Source organism: Balaenoptera acutorostrata, chromosome X (assembly GCF_949987535.1).
Source record: "Balaenoptera acutorostrata chromosome X, mBalAcu1.1, whole genome shotgun sequence".
Classification (NCBI taxonomy): Eukaryota; Metazoa; Chordata; class Mammalia; order Artiodactyla; family Balaenopteridae; genus Balaenoptera; species Balaenoptera acutorostrata.
The window spans coordinates 35,513,450-35,526,227 of NC_080085.1; the positions used below are offsets into that span (position 1 = coordinate 35,513,450).

The window sequence follows — 12,778 nt, forward strand, 5'->3', positions numbered from 1 at the left end:
CGTGCCCTGGCTCGGTCTCACTGGGCAGGAAAATTTTCATCAGGCATTGAGTTTTTGTCATTCAGCCTGTGTATCTAAGCATGGATGTATGCATGTGAATGCTTTTTGTGTTTCCAAGTGACCCTCTTCACACCTTTAAATGGGCTTTTGTCTCTGGAACGAACTTGCAGAAATTCTGCTCCAGTTTCCAGCTCAACAAAGTCTGGGATTTTCTCCTAGAATCTCGCTCTAGGTCTCAGTATTTGCATACCCATGTTTACATTCCTCGCGGCCAGTTCTTTATCTCTTCTGTATCTCTTGTTCCATGTGGGCATCAGAGCCCAAGTGTCTTGATTTGTCTCAGCACATGTCATTCAGGCACACATCTTAATCTGTGCATTCCTGTCTAACACGTACACCTCCCCACGACTTACATTCTTGCTTTGCCTATAATGTGGCTCGTTCCTAGACCAATATGGGTTTGCAGTTTAATGTAACTAGAGGATCCCCTAAGACTACAAACCCTAAAAGGGAGAGGAGGGGGAAGGAGAGAGGAGTGTGACTAATGATTCATTTCTCTATAGGGTAACCCACCCACCAATTTCTACCTCAGGGAAAGAACGAGACCAATGCCTGCAGAGTTGTATTAAATTTTTAGACCAATTCAATGTTGACCCCATGTATGTGTATACAAGTGATCGATCTTGTACACATCATTGTCCAACTCCTGTTTGGAGGCTGCCTCCCTGCACATATCTTATTTGAACTCTCCACAAGTTCATGGTTAAAAGTGTTTTTATTTACATAGACAACTCAAGGACCCCTTTGCTCTCTCCGATGCATACCTGTACACACTGGCCAGGCATTTCAGGCTTGGGTCTCTGGTCGGCAGCACTCTCGATCAGAGGCCCCACCGACTAAAGCTCTGAGCAGACCTTCACATACTGGGCCGCTGGGAACATTAAGGTCTAACCTCTGCATCTCCCCAACTCAGTTCCTTAAGTGAGGGTGCCCACTGTGTGTTCACACCTCCCCCACTGAGAAGTATCGGGTCAAATTAGATCACCTAGCAGCTGCGTTTGGTTTGTCGAAGAATCGAGCCCAATGTACCAGGATGTGAGACTGCATACACAGAAGAGAAAGGAAAACCCTAAGCCCAGACTCCCGCCTCCTCTCCCCAGGGGGCTACTTTGCCTCCAGGAATTTCTACTACACTCCCCACCCCCACTCTCCCTACCGTCTTTAAAGGGTTAAGAGAAACCCTCGCAGCCTTCCCTCCACCCTGGTCGCTGGGCCCGCAGGCTCGCTCGCTCACGGGAGTCTGCCGCCGCCTCCGCGGCCCGCCCCCCCCTTCCCGTCCTTCAGCCGGGAGGGAGCCTGCATGCCTGTCTAGACCGATCTATCACAGGCACACCAACAACACCCGCGAGAGTGCGGAGACCCTACCCAGGTCCCCCTGCCCGCACGGTTCCCGGCGGACAGAACCCTGGAGCGTGACCGCGCCTTCAGGGTCGGGGTGGGAACCTACGGGCTCGGGCTGCCCCAAGCGCACCGCGGGTCCGCCCCGGCCCCGGCCCCGGCCCCCAGCGCTCCCGCCAGCCCGGCAGCCGGGGCACAGTCACAGCTCTGCGCGCTGGGCAGTCCTATTTTTATCTTGTCTAATCCCAAACTGGGCGGGGAACACAGGCGTCGTGCTTAGAGAACAAGAGATAGGCGAGGGAGGCGGGGAGGAGCAGCCAGGCAGCGACGCGAGCGGGAGTGAGTTAAAGACACAGTCGAGGCGACCGAGAGCAGGAAGAAAGAGCGGGCTGCGCGGGCCTCGAGGCGCCGCACGCAACGCGCCGCCCGGCGAAGTTACACTCGCCTCCCGGTCGCCCCTCGCCGCCCGTCCCTCCCCACTTCCCAGCGGCGCTCTCCGCAGCCCGGGCCGCGGGGCCCCGGCCTGTGTGGGAGGCAGAGGCCCGGCCGGCCCTGCAAAGGGCTGGAGAGAATCGCTAATGAGCTGTGCGGCCCATTGATCCGGAGAACACTTCCTAATTAACTCTCAGTCACCTACTGGTGACAGCGCCTCAAAGGACAGCGCTGGGGCCATCCGAGCCCCAACCCCGACCTGCCCGCGGAGCGCCTGGCGCCCGAACCCCGCGCGCCCCCCTCACTACCCCAGGCAATCCCGGTGAGTGGCGGCGTAAACCCGCACACTAAAGACCAGCCTCGGATTAAACCTGGACGGCATATTAATCACCGCCATCTCCCCCCTTCCTCCACGCGGTGAAATCGTGCCCAAAATAAACACGGGAACCAACACTGCAAAGCCCAGACCAGATAACAGGTTGGGGGTGGAGTGGGAAGGGTCGAGAAGCAAACGTATTTTCCAAGTGTCCACGTACAGGAGTCTCGGAGGCCGACAATTAAAATGCCTTCCACACAAGCAATTCTGTTGGCCAAACCGAATCCAACACCTCGTAAGGATTGATTTCGGCCCGCGGTGTCCGTTTCCAGTGCCACAGGAAGTGTCAGATGGCTAGAAATACCCAAGTCTGTCTGCGTTCACCACCCACCACCTTCTGGGGTGGGCCATTTCCTCCTCGTTTTTATTCCCAAGTCATTTTAAGGATTTTTCTCCAGAGACTACCCCTAGAATCAAATACCACTACCCCTCCTCTGGCCTTCTCTCAAAAAAGAAAAAAACAAACAAAAAAAAACAGCTAAAACCCTGAGCAGTCTACTCTAGACACAGGAGGCTATACGAATACCTATTTGAAGCGCGCTGGTTTCTTTTTTTAAGGTTTGTTTTTAAATACACATAACCCTCCCCCCTCCTTCGCTCTTCCATCCCCCCAACCCCCCAACCCTTTAGACGCCGGCGGCGCGCGCCCTCGCGCGCGGGCACTCACAGCCTCTAGCTGGAGATCGCGGACTTTCTGGAAAAGATTCATTAACAGCAAATTAAGCCTCGCCCCGGCCTCGGCCTACACGCGGCCAGGCTCAGCCGTCTCAGGGACCCGGGGACGTGCCCACTCGAGAGTGCAGGCGGCGGGAAGCCCGCCGGGACCACGCGTGCCTCGAGCCGCCCTACTCCGCACACGGCGCCCCGGGGCTTGCTTGGTAAACAGCAGGAGCACGTCGCCGCCGCCCCGAGCCCCCTAGTTGGCGGAGGCTCTGCAGCGCAGCCACCCGCCAGCTCCGAGCGCGGGCCCCGCGGCGCGGCGGCGCCTCGCCCTCCCCGCCTCGGCCGAGGATCGCGCCCGGGTGCGCAAGTTCCTCTTCGCCCTCAGCCTCTGCGCCGCACGCCCTCCGAGTGGGACCAACTTCCTCCGGCCGCAGACTCGCACACGCCCTACAGGGCTTTCCACCAGACTCCTCGCTGCCCAGAGGACGACCCAGGTCTCGCCCCCCCGCCCGCCGCCGCCCCCGCACGATCTACCCCCACCCCTGGGGTCTCACAACTTAAAACCAACCCCACGACGTCGCGGGGAGGTTGGGGGTGGACCAGGGTGGCAGATTAAAATTTTAAAAGAACATTTACAAAACAAAGCGTCTGACCTGGCTGGCTGGCTGGCGGGCGGGCCGAGTCGGAACCCCTCGCTCTGCTCGATTTCCTAGTATTTTTTTTTTAAATCCACGTGATTCACGCTTTGGAGCAAGCCAAAAAAAACCCAAAAAACAAAAAAACCGGGACTCCCCTCCCGAGTCGCGCGGCAGCGGCGGCAGGTCGAGCTCGGCTCGGCCCGGGGCGCCCGCCACACACACCCTCGCGCACGCACACGCCGTCGTTCCACGAGCAAGAACGAGCTGCCCCCGGAGAGGCGAGACGAGGCAGCGGCGGCTGGGGGTTTTTACAGTTCTTTCCCGAGTCGAAAAAGAAAGCAGACGGGAACCCGCCGCCCTCCCCTTCCTGCTAGCGAGCTAACGCCGAGCCGAGCTTCCCAGCTTCCAGCCCAGCTTACCCCCCCCGCCCCCCCGCCCGACTCGCGACGCTCAGCGACGACCGCGCTCCCGCGCACACAGGCACACACTGCCTGCAAACTTCCACTCCGCGAACTCCCTGCTCTCCTCCCAGCCCCCAGGGGGGCGGCAGGCCCCCCCCCGCCGCGCCCCTCCCTCCCCGAAGCCCACGCGGGGCCGCTTAGGTTGGCTGCATTTTTAATAACTTACAGCTAGGAAATAAAAACGAAAGCGAGCAAGGCAGCCAAAGTGAAGCGCGAGGCACAAGCTTCGAGGGGTACGCGAGAGTCAGAGGAGCCACCCGCCGCTAGTCTGGGCCCCGAGGGAGGGGGCCGACTGCAGCCCGCCGCACGCACGCCCGCCAGCCCGCGCGGCCTCCCCGGGGAAAGGTGTTCCGGGCACTGACCTGAAATCCCCGGCCGGGGAGTAAGCAGGGAGCCTGCGATCCGGCGCTTTGAAGTTTTCCCCGGAGCAGAGTCGAGGCGGCGAGGAGGAGCGAGGGGAGGTGGGGTGGGTGGGGAGAGGTGTGCGGGGTTGGAGGAAAGTGGGGTGGCGACGTTGGCGATGGGAGAAGGGGCCGGGCCGGGGAAGCGCGGCGAGCAGCAAAGTTTGCCGTCCCCCGCTGCCCGCAACCCGCTCGCGGCGCCGCGCTCGCTCGCCTCCCTCGCCGTCTGCTGCCAGCCGGCTGCCCTCGGGGTCGGCCCCGCCGAGGGGTGGGCTCTGGGCCGGGTGGGGGCGGGGCAGGGCGGGGCGGGCTCAAAGCCTCCGGGCAGGTGGCGACAGCCCCGCGCGATCCTCCGGGCTCCGGCGGCTGGGCCGGGCTCGGCCGGGCTCAGCAGCTCTCGCGCCGCCGCTGCTGCCGCCCGCGCTCGGGCAGGAGCCCCAGCGCCATGTTGACGGTTCGCCGCGAGCGCCCGCTCGGGCTGGGTGTGTGAATGTGTGTGTGTGAGTGTGTTGGCCAAGTCTTCCCTGCGCGGCGACAGCGCGGCTTGGGCTCCCCGCCCGGCAGCTCGTGGGCTCCCCCTCCGCCGCCGCTGCCGCCTCGCTCCCGCTCTCGGTCGCGGTCTGGGCTCCGGCGCGTCTCCCCCGCTGCCGCCGAGCTCGGTCCGCCTTCAGCAAGGAGCGTAGCTCTGCCTCACCTCGCCGCTGGGAGCCCAGGCTCCGTCTGCCGCCGCACGCCGCGATCCCAACGCGTCCCCCCTCCCTGGTTCCCTCCTCTTCCTCCTCCCCCTCCCTCCGCCCTCTCGCCCGCCCTCCCTCCCTCCTTCCCTCCCTCCCAGCAGCCGCCTCCCCTCCCCCCGCAGGCGCAGCGCTCGGGCGACAGCCGCCCGCCCGCCGCCGCCTCCAGCTCTCGCAAGTTTGAGCTCCCCAGCCTCCGCTCACCCTCCGTTGCGGCGCCTGGGCGGTGGGGTTTCGGAGGGTGATTCCCCAAGAAAGGTTTGCCCGAGTTTCCCCAGCCGTCATCGATTCCCGGCGCGTTTCGCCTTTCTGGGTCCGAACCCCAGACCACTTGGGTGGCGTCCCCCTCGCCCCTTCTCCTCCCCTCCCCCGCTCGGACCGAGTTGGCTGCGCACACCCCGCCCGGGCGCGCGTCCTGGGCGAGCGAGAGACCGACTTGGGCGGCGGCGGCGGCGCGGGCGGCCCGCTGATCCTGAGCCGAGGGGATGGGGGGCGGCGGGGGTGGCTCTCCCAGCCGCGCGCCGAGACTCCCCTCGCTACCCAGAAGGCCAGTGGAGGACCGCAATTACCATAAAGCGCCTAGCACTCCGCTCAGCCAAAGCTGTCAAACCCCAGCGGCAGCCGCCGCTGCCTCCTCTCGCCACCAGCGCTGCGCTCTCCCGGTCGCGCGTCCCCTCCGAGACCAAGCAGAGCCTGGCGAGTGCGCGTCGGTGCCCATCCCCACCCTGGGTCGCCCCTTCCTCCCGGAGAAGCCCTTTCCCATTTCGGTGTCAAGAGCTACTTGAAAACACCACCTTGGGCAACGGTGGCCGTTCCGCCCGAACTCCGCGCCCGAGTTCCCCGGACGTTTCGATTGTGTGGGAATTGTTTGGAGAGGCGGGGGATGGAGGAGGCAGCCCGTGGGGCACAAGGAGGCGGGGGTGGGAGCGGTAGGGGAGTGGAGATCCACCAGAATTTCTCCCCGTTCTCGGGCTTTTCACAGTCTGCATCTCAGATGATTAGAGGGTCTGTCCTGGCCCCTCACCCCTGCCTCGGGAGATTATCTCCCGCGTTTTATTTTCCTTGGCAGGGAGCAACTTTTGGCTTACACCGTTCGCTCCATAAATTTCCACTCGGTAACGTCGTGCTGATCGGAGCTCGGCGGCGGCGTACAGCCTGCGCCCGCAGCAGTTCAATTCAATTGACACGTATTGAGCTTCTCCAGCGCACCCGGCGCGGCGCTGGGCGCGGGGGGAGGGCGGGGGCAGGCAGGCGAGAGGGGGAAGCGGAGAGGTGAGGTTCCGGCCTCCCCAGAGCGCAGAGCCTCTAGGGCGAGCCGAGAAGCCCCAGTTCGTGAAGCGGGCGGGAAGGGGTGGGAGTGGGGGAGGGGTGTTCCGGCCTAACCGGGCCCGGACACCGCCGCAAAAGGTGACCCCACTCCGTTGCTGGATAGGGTCTTTTTATGCTGAACGTGGGGGAGTCTCTTTCTGCCTAAGGACAAGATGGTGCAGGCTCGATGAGAACATCAATCCGAAATGGAGGTGGCTTGTAAATCCACACGGAAAGTTTTAAAATATCCTGGAGTGTCTCCATGCCAAAAATAATCAAAAGCATCTCAAGTTGATTGCTAAGTCAAGGTCAAGGCCAAAATCAGCTCTAGCTAGCAGATCCCTTTAAAAAATTAGACTTAATACTGACTGCGGGACTGGTGTTAGGTGCGATTTTATTTATTCTGTTTTAGTTCTCAGTACATAGTTATAAAAACAGCCCTTTTCAAAGCAGAAGTGAAACATCTCTACCGTTTGAAACCCGAAACTTCGGGCAGAATTAAATCTTCATGCTCCAGAGCTGCTTAAAACAACTGATGCAAAAGACAGGCGGGCAAGTGCCCCTGTGAGCAGTTCCCAGCCCTGCTGGGCCGCCACGGCTTCCAGGACCCGTGCCTGCATAATGGAATGTACGCCTTTTTCTTCCTGGTCTCTCTGGAGGTGAATGTCTCTGAAGGCTAACCCACACATTTTTTTAATCTCCGGTAACAAGCAGAAAGACACCTGGACTATTACGCTGTAAAGCTATTTTTTATAAAGACATTTTAGGGCCAGACATTAAAAGTTATTAGACTGAACCCATGCAAGTTACAGACACAGCTGGAGAAAAGGCCTCTGGTTGTGTGTTGTAGCAACATTTCTTTTTGAAGCAACTCCTTTTATTCAAAACAAATCTAAAATAACCGGGAAGACTGAAGTTGGGTATTTGTGGGGAAACACTCTGAATGCGGTTCCAGGCAAGGAGGCCGCTGTGCCACTGTGGGCCGAGAGGGAGAGCTGGCCTGGGTGAGTGCGGAGCCGTGCCAGGCTCTTCTGGCTCAGTTAGGCCACCGCAGAGACCCTGGCCCCATGCCCGGCCACCTTCTCTCCCCTTCCCATGCCTCCCCAACTCTCCCCCCAGGCACAGGCTTTTCCCGGAGTTGAAAGTTGCGTGTAACAGTCCAGAACTTTTGGAAAATCCAGGAACCAAGTTAAAACACGGAGTCTGCTGCCTCTCCGAGTCCTGTGGCCTCCCGGGGCTGCTGACAAAGGGGCCTGTTTGTCTAACTTTAAAAGTTAAAATGAATTGGGGAGGGGGGCGGTGCCGTAAATGCGAAGGGGCCAGAGGAGGGCTGACTGTGGGAGAAATTTGATGCTGGAGACAAACAGACCAGTAAATTCGCCTTTGACGTAATTTGCAGCATGCGCGCGCGCGCGCGCGCACACACACACACACACACACACACACACACACACACACACACACACACACACACACACACACACACACACACACACACACACACACACACACACACACACACACACCCTTTTTAAGGAGTCTTGCCTCCGTGGTATCCTTGGTGGGATTAAAAGGTTTCTCTTCCATCTCCGAGGGATATATTTTGCAACTCTGTGGGACTTAAAAAAAATATCTTATTAAGGCAGTCCTAAGAGGCATGAATGTACGTGGGGGGAGGGGGGTTCATGACTCACTGGGGATTAAAATGTGAGATTTTTCCTGGGGTGCTCTAAGGTGGAGGAGGGGGAGGGAGTTTACATCTATCGGCCCAGTTAGTTGGCATTATTCCAGGGAGGAGAAGCGGAAAGCTCAGGAATGGCAGTCCCGTCTTGGGTCCTCACTTGGGAAGGGGCTCTGGGAGTGGGGACACTGTGGAGCCTGCAGCCTGTGCGGGCCTACTCCTGCTCCCTCCTCCCCTGCCCTCCCACGAGTCCCTCAGGAGCTGACCTGGGGGTCAGGCTGCTACACTCGGCACTCAGCAAGGGGAGGATTTCAATGAAAGCAAAGGAGGAGGCGGCGGGAGAGAGCCAGCGAGTGAGCGCAAGGGAGGGGAGGCCGCACAGGCAGCGGAGAAATAGGCACAGAATGGCGAGGTGCTTCCAACTGAGCCGCAGGACCACTCCTCTCCCACCTGCCTCTTGTCCCCTGGTAAGGGTCTCCTAGTTATAACCTATGGCTCTCAGGCATTCTCCTGCTGCGGATTCTATCCAGCCTCTGCAACTGGACAAGCAGGTTGGCACTTCCGGGGAGCAGGCCTGGAGCCTGGTCGCCCTTTTCCTGCCAGGCTGACTGTGTAAGGTCTGCCAGGCCCTCTTCCACACCTTCAGTCACTGCCCAAGGCCTAGGGGAAAGGCCATGCATCCCGTGGTGCGGTTCTTACCTGGTGTTTGGGGGACCCTGGGACCCTAACATGGTGCGTGGGGTTTGTTTGTAACATACTTGCAGGAACTAAGTCATAAAGCTCTGTAGGCCCCGATGGCGCTCTTCAGAGGCTGTTCTCACGTCTATGCCACTGGTTATCGGAATAGGTGGGATTTGTGTGATTACAGAGAATGCATTTTTACTCTATATAGTGTGAGCTAGCCTGTCAATGTTAACTATTTTTAAAAACACACAAACCTACAATAACAGTCTTCCCTGGTCACTTTGCAAAAGAGCTCTGGGCTTACCAAGTGGCACTTAGAAGACCCACTGGCCCATCTCCCAAGCACAAGGCATCCTTGTCCCAGGGATTTCACCTATCTAGAAACATCTAAAGGTAGCTGCCTTCCCTGGTAGGAGTCTGCTAGACTTAGGGGTCTCCAGGTTGAAGACGGTTGCTCTTTCTGTCTAGTCTTTGAACGGTTACTGGGCGTTTGTGGGAGGAGGGTCCAGAAGGCAGGCCCAACATGGTAGTAGCAACTGCCTCTCAGAATTTCTGGTCTGGGTTAGATTTCAGGCTCTGACCAGGCACCGGTGGGTGAACTACCGCTGACACTGAGGGGCTTGCTGGGTAGACGGATGTCAGCCGAATGAGCACAAATACTGGCGGCTTGGGGAGGCCCCGTCTTGCGCCCCACCTGGCCCCTGCTTAAGAGCCCTCGAAGCCACCGAGCTGGGCTGGATGCTCCTGTAGATAAACTCAGACGCCACGTCCCGCCCCGGCTGCTTATTTAGCGAGGTGCCTCCAGCTCATATTTTACCCAGTCGGGGTCAGAGAGTGGGAACCGCGGGGAGAGGGGGCGGAGAACACCAACTCCTCGCTCGCAGACCCAGCAGGGCGGCCTTCCGCCAGAGCCGTTTTATTTGCAGCTTCCCTCCTCGGTGGCCGCGGGACCCCTGCCGACATGCACCACCCTGAGCCCCTTCGCGGGCACTATCCCGGGGACTGGAGGGATCTGAAAGGCTCCGCCAGCCCCTCGCTCGGGGCAGGAAGGGAGTACCGCCCAGCAGATGAAAACGCGGCGCTGGCCTGTCCCTAAGTACCTCTGAGGCCACCACAAAGTCGGGCGCAGAGGTGAGTGGCGCGGGGCGGTTGCCCCGGGAAGGTCAGCCAGGGAGCAAAGCTTGGGGCTAGCGCAGGGCTGGGGATTCCAAACGGCCTAATCCGCTGCACTTCCCCCCTCCCCTCTCCCCCCTCCGGGTCCAATCTGCTCGGCCTTCGCCCGCGATGCTCCCCCCCATCCCGGCGTCTCCAGCACGTTGGCAGTCGCGCAGCCCCCGGCCGCGAGCGCGGGGCGGGGTGGGGGGGTGCGCAGGGTGGTTTGTTTTGCGAGGCCTGACAGAACCTTCTGTGTGCGGCGGAGGGAGGAGGCTAATGCATAATGCACAGCGCCTGGAAGCCCGGCCATTAGCGGCCTGTCGGTGACACAGACAAACGACTGAGAGGGAGGAGATCCAGCTCGCTCTGGAGTTTAAATATACCAGCGTGGAGGGGAAACGCCATGATTTAAAAGTGTGTGTTTGCAGACACTCGCATATATTTTAATGATTTCCAGCAGGCCGTGCGCCCCAGCCTTGCATCCCGCTCCCCAAAAGGGGGACGTGTATGGGGGGGGTAGGAATGAAGGCAGAGTGAGAGGCCTCAACCCGAGACCCACCGCTAGCTTCTGAGGGATGAAGGGGAGAAGAGGTTGGTAAATGCACCAAGGAGAAAGTGAGGCCTAGAGAAGCCACACGACCCAAGGCCATCCCCAGATTTTTTTTTTAAAATCTGGCCATCGAGCCTTCCACCCCGGACTGGACCTTCTTCGTTGTACTAAAAAGAAAGGCCTGGGGGAAAGAATAAACCCTACTACCCCGGCTTCCCCCCAGGCGCCCACATTTTTGAATCTTCCCTTTCCACTGACAATCCAGAGACCTCCTTCCTCCCCGTTTAACACACCAGTGTTTTTTAGCAATTAAGGCGAGAAGGGGGTGGGGATAAAGATAAGCCAATTTTTTTTTTCCGCCATGCAAGTGTGAAAGATAAGATAACGCTAAGCTGAGGCAAAGCGGCTGCTTACAACCTCCCCTCAGCGATTTTGATCGGTCACTTCTTATCTCACAAAAATGCTCCTTTCGAAAACTGCATCAAAAAAAGAAAAAGGCTGAAGGAAAGCATTTTCATTTGGAACTGACATTTAAAACTCACCTCCTCTACACCAGCAACCCCCTCCCCATCCGCGGGGCTCCCCAGGAAAAGTCGCACCTTGACTACAGGGTTTCAGGCTTTCTCGTGGGGGGCAGGATTACTAGTGTAATTAGGCTGAATAAAACCAGGGATGCGTGATGAGGATTTATCCTGCATCCAACCCCAGGCTCGCAGCCGGGTTTTCCTTCTCTGAGTTCCTGATCGCTGTTTGTGTTTCACCATCGCGCTCGTGTGTTAAAACTAAACAGGTAGTTATATTTGGGAGGATCATATAACTATGTCAACACGAAGCGGTTGTTAATGCGAAATAATAAGAAACTCTGCTGATCTTTACAGGCCCCTGTAAAGGAAGGAAAAGGCGTCATGCGCCCCGGAACCCGAGAACTCTCAGCCGAACCGGACTCTCGGGGAGTCTTATAAAATTCTTTTCTCGCACAAAAATCTCACCAAGGGGTTTCCGGAAGGCTTTGTATTTGTTGAGGGAGGTTTCGGTATTGAACTCCAGGCCCGCAGGGCGGCCTGTAAATCCCCCCCAGCCCAGCCGCTGGCCCCAGATCGCAAACATCAAGGCAGGCGCCCCAGGCTGAGTTGATGAGCCTCTGCGCCCACCTCGGGCTTACAGCTCCCGAGCTCCCACTTCTTCACCCCCCATCCCGGGCTCGCAACTCGGCGCTGGGCGCACACCGAGTCTGCCCTCTCCGGGCACGATCTAAAGCCCGGGGCTAGCCGCGGCCGGATAGTCCCCGGGGAGCCGAAACCGCCGAGCGGGGAAACCCCTCCTCTCGCCCTTCCGCGAAAAGCCTGGCCCCGGCGTAGGCGCCAAGCAAACGGGCATCCGCTGACAGCCGGGCCTCACGTAAGGCCCACACGCGTCCCATTAGTCAGCCTGAGTTCCCCTCGGGCGAGCAGTCTGGCGCGGCCCCAAGGCCAGGCGCGGGCGGGGAGGGGGTGCGGGGCCGCGGCGAGCTGGGAGCGGGGCGGGGGCGCGGGCTCTGCGGGGCCCGGCCGGGCTCGTTTCCGCGTTCCTGGGCCCGCGGGTAAGCTGAGCCGGCGGGGCAGGCCGCTCCCTGGCTGGCGCCGAGGCGCCGAGCTGCGCTTCACGTGCCCGCCATATCAGCGGCGGCGGCGGCGGCAGCGGCGAGGAGCGGGGGCAGGGAGGCGCGCCACAGCACCCGCGGGGTCTCCGGCCCCCCTTCCCCCGCCCTGCGGGGGGCTGGGTCCGGACCACCCCGCAGCCCCCATCCCCGCGCCGGCCGAGAGCGGCGCTGCCAGACGCCGAGAGGCTTCTAGGGCGCCGTTCCGAAAGCTGCGCGGCGGCGGCAGCCAGGGGAGGGTGCTCCTCGCGGCCGCCCCGGGAACTTCCCAGCCGCCCCGCCGCCGCCGCCGCAGTCACCGGGACCGGAAGCCCTTGCGCCGCCCCGAGCGGCCTCCGCTGGCCCCTAGGGCTGTTCCAGACGAGGGCTGGTCGCGCGTCACCTTCGATCCCTCCTAGTCCCAGGCGGCCGCCCTCGACCTGGGGCATCCCCATTTAAACCCGGAGGACCCTTCTCGAGGTCCAGCGAGACCTTCCTCTATTACCGCCATCAGCGCGGCTCCCCCGGCAGCTGGGACAGGAGGGGCGCGGAGCCGCCACTCCGGCCGGGCAGGAACACCTGCTCCCGGGCCCTGCAGCTGGGCGCGTGGTGCCGGGAGAGGCTGTCTACTGTTGTGTGCAGAGATCGCGGAGGAGAAAATGGGGCTCCAAAGCTCAGGGCC

The 12,778-nt window shown here is 60.3% G+C and overlaps 1 protein-coding gene across 8 annotated transcripts in view; it reads right to left on the bottom strand.

The window, feature by feature from the left end:
* The window catches only part of BCOR (BCL6 corepressor), a 115,064-nt gene that overhangs the window by 39,216 nt on the left and 63,070 nt on the right, over nt 1-12,778 (bottom strand). For 5 of the 8 annotated variants that reach the window (XM_057538182.1, XM_057538180.1, XM_057538181.1 and 2 more), the window contains exon 1: nt 4,331-5,103. The exons of 2 other annotated variants lie outside the window; for them this stretch is intronic. The gene's annotated coding sequence lies outside the window, so the exon portion shown is untranslated. Of the gene's footprint in view, nt 1-4,330; nt 5,104-5,307; nt 5,451-12,778 lie in introns of those variants that run through there. One more of the 8 variants, XM_057538178.1, reaches the window with a different exon arrangement.